The sequence below is a fragment of the Ornithorhynchus anatinus genome, chromosome 2 (assembly GCF_004115215.2).
Source record: "Ornithorhynchus anatinus isolate Pmale09 chromosome 2, mOrnAna1.pri.v4, whole genome shotgun sequence".
NCBI classification, from domain to species: Eukaryota; Metazoa; Chordata; class Mammalia; order Monotremata; family Ornithorhynchidae; genus Ornithorhynchus; species Ornithorhynchus anatinus.
In genome coordinates, this window is record NC_041729.1 from 121,320,855 (window position 1) to 121,330,375 (window position 9,521).

Below are 9,521 nucleotides of genomic sequence, written 5' to 3' on the forward strand. Positions count from 1 at the left end.
AAATAAATGTTCTCAAATCTGTTCTCTCCAACAAATTTAACAACCTCTCCTACCTCTACCTTTCCACTCTCGCAATACTAACTCAGAACTGATCAATCATTCAGTCATCTGTGATGCCTATTGTGTGCAGAGCACTATACTAAGTGCTTGGCAAAGTACAATATAACAATTGAGTTGGTACAAATATTCCTTGCCCACAAGGAGATTACAGTCCCTCAATCACCTTACTGCATTCCTCCACTCATGCCGTTGAAAAGGAGGAAATCCAGGCATCAACCCAAATTCAGCCATACGTTCACTTTCCCTTATATAACTCACCTCTTTCACTCAAATCACTTCTAGTCTCTCATAGCAAATTCTATGGCCACAAACATTATCAATCCTTTCAAAGTTTAAATTCTTCCATGAAATATCCAGTGCCTCTTCCCTCTCCCTCCCTAACACCTGAAGATGTTGCCAACAATTTTTTTGGTAATATAGAAACCATCAGATGGAATTTTCCAAAATTTCTCCAATGCCTTCTCATCATCACACAACCTCTTTCTCAACACTCTCCTGCTTTCTTACTGCTTTTCAAGAAGACATCTCAGTCCTAGTTCCTTAAATCTATCCCTTCTATTTTTGCCTTTGACCTTAGAGCCTCTCACCTCTTACCTCCCTACAAATAAACTTCAGTTATTGTGTTGGGGCTGCTTCTGGAATGGACCTAACCAATTACATGCAAGTCTATGGGAAAAACCTATCCCCAAATACAACTAATTATGGTATTTGCTAAGTGCTTAGTGTGTGCAGACACTGTACTAAACCTGGAATTGGATACAAGAAAATTGTGATGGACAAAGTCCCTATCCCATGTGGGACTGACAGTCTCGAGCTTCATTTTACAAATGAAGTAACTGAGGCACAGCAAATTGAAGTGAGCTGCCCAAGGTCACACAGCAAACAAGTGACGGAGCTGGGTTTGGAATGCATGACCTTCTGACTCCCAGACCCAAGGTCTATCCACTATGCCAGGCAGCTTCTCCAACTCTTCATGATTCATCCACTAGTTTGGAGAACCCATCATGGTTGTATCATGGGATACACCTATATTATTTTCAATGTATTATCTTTCATATCTTATTCTGACAAAAGACACCATATGCTACAAAACTATGGATCAGTTGTTAGCACACCTACCCTTAAATACATCTGTTATTACCTAATGCTACTTTTCAGCTGAATTCAATCTTTCTATTCAGAGGCAGTTTCACTGCACTATTTTTGTGGATAATTCATTCCTTCAACCATATTTACTGAGCACTTACTGTGTGCAGAGCATTGGACTAAGCACTTGGAAAGTACAATTCAGCAATAAAGAAAGACAATCCCTACCCACACCAGACTTAGGGTTTAGAATTGAGGGAGACAGTTTGAACTTTTATTGAAAGGAATTCAGTGGCATGTTCTTGTAAGATTTTCATACTACTCTTTTTTAAGCTATCACATTAAGTGTATGAGCCTGCCTGGTGCCTGCCCCAGTCTTCCCATATATAGCATTCATATCGCAACATGAGCAAGATTTAGCTCCTCATTTTCCCTCTGAAGCCCGGTCCTCTCCCAGACTTCCCTATCACCGTGGATGGCACGACCATCCTTCCCGTCTCTCACGACCGCAACCTCGGTGTCATCTTCGACTCGTCTCTCTCGTTCACCCCACACATCCGATCCATTACCAAGACATGCCGGTCTCACTTTTACAATAGCGCCAAGATCCGCCCTTTCCTCTCCACCCAAACGGCTACCTTACTGCTACAGGCTCTTGTTATATCCCGGCTAGACTACTGTGTCAGCCTTCTCTCTGATCTCCCTTCCTCCTTTCTCGCCCCGCTCCAGTCTATTCTTCACTCCGCTGCCCGGCTCATCTTCCTGCAGAAACGTTCTGGGCATGTCACTCCCCTTCTTAAACACCTCCAGTAGTTGCCTATCAACCTCCGCTCAAAACAAAAACTCCTCACTCTAGGCTTCAAGGCTCTCCATCACCTTGCCCCTTGCTACCTCTCCTCCCTTCTCTCTTTCTACTGCCCACCCCGCACGCTCCGCTCCTCTACCGCCCACCTCCTCACCATACCATGGTCTCGCCTATCCCGCCGTCAACCCCTGGGCCACATCCTCCCGCGGTCCTGGAATGCCCTCCCTCTTCACCTCAGGCAATCTAATTCTCTTCCCCTCTTCAAATCCCTACTTAAAACTCACCTCCTCCAAGAGTCCTTCCCAAACTGAGCTCCCCGCTTTTTCCCTCTGCTCCCTCTACCTCCCCTTCACCTCTCCGCAGCTAAACCCTCTTCTCCCCCCTTTCCCTCTCCTCCTCCCCCCACTCCCATCCCACCCCCTCAGCACTGTACTTGTCCGCTCGACTGCATATATCTTTATCACCCTATTTATTTTCTTTATTTTGTTTAATGAGATGTACATCACCCTGATTCTATTTATTTGCCACTGTTTTTATGGGATGTTCTTCCCCTTGACTCTATTTATTGCCATTGTTCTTGTCTGGCTGTCTACCCCAATTAGACTGTAAGCCTATCAAAGGGCAGGGACTGTCTCTATCTGTTGCCAACTTGTACATTCCAAGCCCTTAGTACAGTGCTCTGCACGTAGTAAGCGCTCAATAAATACTATTGAATGAATGAATATATTTTCTCAGAGATAGCAATAACATCAAGAAATTCACTAGAGAAGGAATGTGCTCTAATAGATAGAGCACGAGCCTGCGAGTCAGAAAGACATGGGTTCTAAAGTCGGCTCTGCCACTTGTCTGCCTGTAACCTTAGGGAACTCCATTTCTCTGTGTCTTAATTATCTCATCTGTAAAATGGGTATTAAGATGCTGAGCCCCACGTTGGGACACAGCGTGTCCAATTCAATTTTCTTGTATTCCCTTCCCAATGCATAGTACAGTGCCTGGTATGAAGTAAGCATTTAACTAAAACTATAATTATTTCAATTACATCAGCTGCTTTGAATTTTCAATTCACCCATTTTTTTAGGTTTCTAATTTATGAGGAAATATTTAATAATCTATTTTCCTAAAAACTGCATACCGTATAATAAGAGCTAATTCATAGCTATTTTTATATAGGGTAAGAGATTAAAAAGCAAATTACTATTCCAGTTCTCTCAGGTAGGGAAGAGAACATTTTATTCCCCATTAAAATTTGCAGTAAATAAGCTTGAACTTCTAAATGTGACAAGGAAAAAGATATTGCCTGCCAGGGAAACAACTGGAAATAACAAATTGGGCTGGCAATACCTGCAGTGGTGAGCTCATTCCACAGCAGATGTTACTATGAGAGAATTATTTAAAGAGCCCCTATCTTATAAACAGAACAAAAATTTCCTTAAACATTAGCAAAAGAAGGTAAACACAGTTTTTGCAAAGACAAATATTGTATTTGATACTGTGATTAAATTTCCTGGAGTAGTAAAGGTGTTAACTATAATGAACCAGGCAAACATCCTTAGCCTACAGTTTAATGGACAGAATTTAACAAAAAAACTACCCCTCCTTATTGAATTAGTCAGTAACACCAACAAATGAAGAAAAAGATTAAGAGTAGAGGCACTACACTAACTGGAATACAGGTGACTTTTCTAGTATTCTTAATTTGATTTCAAAAATTTCATTAAAAAAAACCCTCAACCAAACTTGGATGCTTATAGGAAAAAAGAAACCTCCACATTTAAGGAAATCCATTTTTTTATGGGTTCAAAATAAATGCAGTATTGTTGATGAATGAAGAAAAACAATATTAAGACAGTCATCTCTGTGCTTGGAAAAACACATTTTCAAACAGTGTGGATAGAGTGGATTATAAAAAGATAAGAGTGGCATGAAGACCAGACTCAAGTATAATTAACAGGAGAGAAATGGCTTTTATGAGCAGAAGTTTACGGAGTATTGGGAGAAAAAGATGAAGACTTTATAAGAGTGATGGTAGCTGAAGCTGGCACACATACCAGTATACACATACACAGTGTGGAATGAATTTTCAATAGTAATTTTAATATTTGTTAAGCATGCACTTTATGCCAAGTACTATGCTAAGCACTGGGGAATATACAAAACCATCATGGTGGGTACAATCCCATTTCTTGAGGTTTAGTATCAAAGTCCTTGAAACTACTGTTCTCTCCCTAGTGTTTAGAACAGCTTTCTACAGAGTGAGTAAACATGGTAGAGAAAATATTTCCTAAATTCAGATAAAGAATTAGAAATATTTCAGTTTCAAGTTTAAAATTGGAATTTAAATACATATATATATATACATATACATATATATACAAATTATTTCATTAGTGGAAAAGAAATTTCTCAATTCATATGTGAGAATACAAAAGAAGATTTACTCTGGCCCATATTGCTTTATGACAGTTACCACATAAATGTAGGATTACTGGGAATTACTGTACCTCTTGTTTCCTTCTTAGGTAACTACAGGAGCTTAACCCTGGCTCACTGACAGACTACAAATGATTGATCAGTAGAATATAACACATTCAACTCAATAACATTTACTGAAATATAAATACTATGAAAAGATAGATTCTTTTTTGTTATACTCCCCTTAAACAGATGCCTCCCTGTCCTTTTATAGTTTCCTTTCATTTATTTCCTGTTGTTTCTATCAGCTTCACAACTCAGAAAATACAATTTCATCCTTTTTAAGTTGCTCTTTTCTGCTTGGCAGGCATCGATTATTTCCCTCACAGGTTCTTGATGGTGTTGAATCTGAAATCACTTTTTGTACTGTTTTGATCATTCTTTGTTTGTATCCCAATTTTAAACATTAGGTCATTTCTAAGCAAGACAGTGAAAAAATAATTTTTCTTTATTTTCCTTCTCTCATTATCTCCTCCCATCTCCTTATCTGCACTTTTCTTGCCCTTATAATTACCTGAAATTTCCTATTATTTTATTTTCTCCCTCCTACTTTTTGATTCTCCCCTTTTCCTTTTTCTCTATTTTTCTTTCCTACTTTTAACAATACTGACTTTATCTCCCCTTTCCATTTCCACACATGCTTTTGATCTTTGCACTTAGCAACCATTTACATACATTCACATATTCCCATGTCCCTATTAAAAGTTACAATAATGTCCATATTCACACCTACAAAGATTACTCACACATGACATGGAGACTGATACAATAGCAATCCCATGTTTTCACCATCAAACACAAACTCCAGTTAATTACAAAACTCACAGACCCAGGCCTCACAAGCAGCTGGAGCATAAATGAACAACTTACTCAAAATTCATATTCCAACTGCAGGACACATCATATACCTTAGTAAGTATTGGTTTGGTAGAGGCAGGGATATGGACCATGAATTAATCCTTGAGGATGAGTGATCAATCAAATTTACTGAACCCTTACTGTTTGCAAAGACTGAATATGCAAAGCACTGAACTAAGCACTTGGAAGAGTACAATATAACAGAGTTGGCAGGCATGTTCCCTGCCCACAATGAGCTTAAAGTCTAGAGAGGGAGACAGACATTAATATAAATACATTATATATTTATATTTACATTATATAAATCACATATATATATTTATATATTTACATCATATAAATCACATATATATATATGTGGTGAGGCCACAACAATTATTAGTGACTGTTTGTGATCCCTGGAACAACAGGAAGGGACTTGCAAAGGCACTGATAGGATCTACTTGAGAGCAGGTGGTTGCTGGTCTGTGGGGATGGAGCAAGGAGAGAAGTGTGGCCTTCTCTCCCTGTTCTACCTGGTAGTGGGTCTGGACCAATCAATGACTTCCGCATAGTGATATAACTTCAATGCCTAATTGTGTGCAAAGCATGATATTAATTGGGAAAGTACAATACAACAATAAATAGTGACAATCCCTGCCCACAATGAGCTCGCAGTCTGGGGGGGGGGGGGGCGGGGAGGTGAGGGGATGTGGGGGGGATAGTTGTGTTGGACATAGTCCCTGTCCCCTATAGGGCTCAAAGTCCTAATTCCATTTTTACAGATGAGGGAACTGAGACCCAAAGAAGTGAAGTGACTTACCCAAGGTCACACAGCAGATAAGTGGAGAGCCAGGATTAGAAAGCCTTGACCTTCTGACTGCTGTGCTCTATCCATTACGTCATGCTGCTTCCCGAACGGGAGTAAAGTACTTCTACTGCTATTATTAGTAGTCGATTAATTGATTGATTAATTGATTAATTAATTGATTAATTGATTAATCAAGGTTATTTATTGAGCACTTACTAAGTGCAGAGTACTATACTAAGTGTTTGGGAGAGTACTATACTAAATAGTAGATATAGAAGGTTCCTGCCCACAAGAAGCGTACAGACTATGGCGGGAGGCAGAAATTAAAACAAATTACAGAAGAATATGGGCATAAGTGCTGTGGGATTAAGGGAGGGGTGAATATCAAAGTATTTAAAGGGAAGTGAATCAAGTTGATAGGTGACACAGAAGGGAGGCTCTGAGCTCCATATGTGACAGGGACTGTGACTGACCTAATTAACTTGTACCTACTCTGGTGCTTAGAACAGTCTTTGACAATTAGTAAGTAGTTAACAAATCCTACAAAATAAAATACATAAATAAGACAGGGAAATGAGGACTTAGCCAAGAAAGGCCACTAGGAGGAAATGTGATTTTTCATAGGACTTTGAAGATGCATACAGTGCAAGTCTGTCAGATATGAATGGGAAGGGAGTTCTAAACTGGGGGAAGATGTGGGAAAGGGCTCAGCAGCAATAATATGAGAATGAAGTACAGTGATAAGGTTGGCATTTGAGGAGTGAATGAAGTGTGAAGATCAGATAGTAGTAGAAGATCAGAAAACTAAGAAATGATGGGACAGTTGATTGAGTACTTTAAAGGCAAAGGTACAGGAGAAGTGGACTATATGGGAGAAGAGGAGAAATGAACTGAGCATTCTTTTTAGAAAAACAGTCTGTGCAGCAGAGTTTAGTATGGACTGGAGGGAGGAGAGAGAGAGAGAGAGAGAGAGAAGAGGCAGGGAAGACAGCAAAGAAGTTGAAGAAGTAGTAAAGGCAGGATATGAAAAATGTTGGATCAGCTTGGTAGCAGTTTGGGTGGGAAGAAAGCAACAGACTACAGAGAGCTGACAGGATTTGGTGCAGACTGAATATGCGGGTAGAGTGAAACAGATCAATTGAGGATAATGCAAAGGTTATGAGACTGTGATACAGGAAAGATGAAGGTGTTATCTACAGAAATGGAAATGTCTGGTGGAGGGCAAGGTTCAGGTGGAAGATACGGAATTCAGTTTTAGACATGCTAAATTTGAGGAGGTTGCAGGACAAAATGTGAGATTTCAGAGAAGAGAGGTCAGGGCTGGAGAGGGAGATTTGGGAATCATCCACATAGACACAATATTGGAAGCCATGGGGCAGAATGAACTCTCAAAGATGTGTGTGGAAAGAAAGAATAGAAGGAAACTCATGAATAAGGCTCGAGTGACTCCCAACAGTTGTAAGCTTGTTATGGGCAGAGAATGTTTTTGTTTATTATTATACTGTACTCTCCCAAGTGCTTAGTACAGTGCTCTGCACATAGAAAGCGCTCAATAAATATGATTGAATGAAGGGGTGTTGTGAGGGGGATGCAGAGGAGCCAGAAAAAGAAACAGAGAAGAAGTGGTTAGAGACTACTACTATTGTAAATTAATATTTCAATTATAATTAATTTAATTAGTATTATTATTGATTTTAAAGTCTGTTTCCCCCTGTAAACTCCCCCTGTAGATGCAAGGATCACATCTACAAATTCTATTGCATTGTACTTTCCCAAACACTTAATACGGTATTCTGCATTCAGAATGTGATCAGTAAATACCACTGATTGATTTATTGAGACATATACACAGAAAGACATTTTAGAAATATGATCCAAGCAGCAGAGAAGTTTAGCTTTGAGAGGGTAGAGGGAGAGGATCATTGTAGTAAGTTTGGGATATTATGAGTGACTGGCAAGGGCGATATCCATTTGATAGAGAGGAATGGGTAGGTACTTCTGCCTTTCTTGGTTAGAGTAGCATAGAGGTGATGTTAATGTCTTTTAAGGAGGAATATAACTAACCAAGTCCAAGTTAAGCATAGCCACACTATTTGGGCAACTACTTTGGTTTGGGCTTTCAATGAAATCCAGATTTCTTGATTAGACTTCCTACTTCTCTTTGTGCAAATCCTTCTCTATGCACAAACTACTGGACCGAGTAGAACCCCCATGGCAAAGTTTGTGATAACACTGCCAGGCAGGCCTGAGCAGAGGTGGAGTCACTGACATTTAGCAAAATGAATAGCAAGAGTATGCCTGGAAACAAGCATGAGAAATACCTTGATTGCATAAGGCCCAGGGTCATTTTTTGAAAGGATATTTTCTTTTTGACTGAAATTTTGCCATTGGAATTATACATGAAGTTTCAGCCTGGCAGAAGAGGATGGTCCAGCTTAATTAAATTTGGGGGATCATGAAGTAATAGTCACATCCCAGGGCCACACAATAGTTATAGTATTTTTAAGGGCTTACTGTGCACTCAAAGCACTGTATTAAATGCTGGGAAAGAATTCACAGGTGGAAAGTCCCTGACGCTTTGGGAATTACAATGATGATGATGATATTGATATTTCTTAGGCACTTACTATGTGCCAAGAACTATACTAAGCACTAGTATAGCTAAAAGATACTTGTCACATATGGGCTCCACAGTTTAAGTGGGAGTGAGAATTCCTATTTCACAGATAGGGAAACTGGGACACAGAGAAGTTAAGTGATTTTCCCAAGGTCACATAATAGACAAGTGATAAAGTTGGGATTAGGGTCTTTCCATCTGGGTCATGCTGCTTTCCCAGGTTCTTCCCCAGATTCTAAGTAATGAAAGACTCTATAACAATCTAAAGGTTTAAATGGGAGAAGGGATTGGAGACAGATGCATCAGAAGTCATGAGACATTAAAACACAACACAAACAAATAGATAGGGAGGCATGGAAGAATTTGAGAGATTGGTGGAGCAGTTTTTATCCCCGACCAGGAACATCCCAAGTATTCTGATAGCATCACTGGTTCTTGCTGATAGATACCATTGTCTCCTGCTCCCCTGACCTCATGGGAGAGTTCCAGAAATGTATTCAGTGTCCTGAAAGGTTGACAATTGAGTGGGGAGAGATGCAGAGGGCCAAAGGTGTCTATGGGGAGTATCTAGTAATCAGAATAATCCTGAGATACTCAGAAAATATTCAGGAGACTATGACCTTACATTAAACAGCACATGCATGATTCAACCCAATTTTCTGCCCTATCTTGCTAAATTGCAATTAAAAATTATTATTGTACCTCATCATTTATGTATCCCAAAGGACTAAATAAATAAATTCAATATTCTGGAATTTCTAAAACCTGAGTATCCAATGAGAAAGACAAAATCACTATGGTAAAGATAAAGGCAATAAAATAATATGTCAATA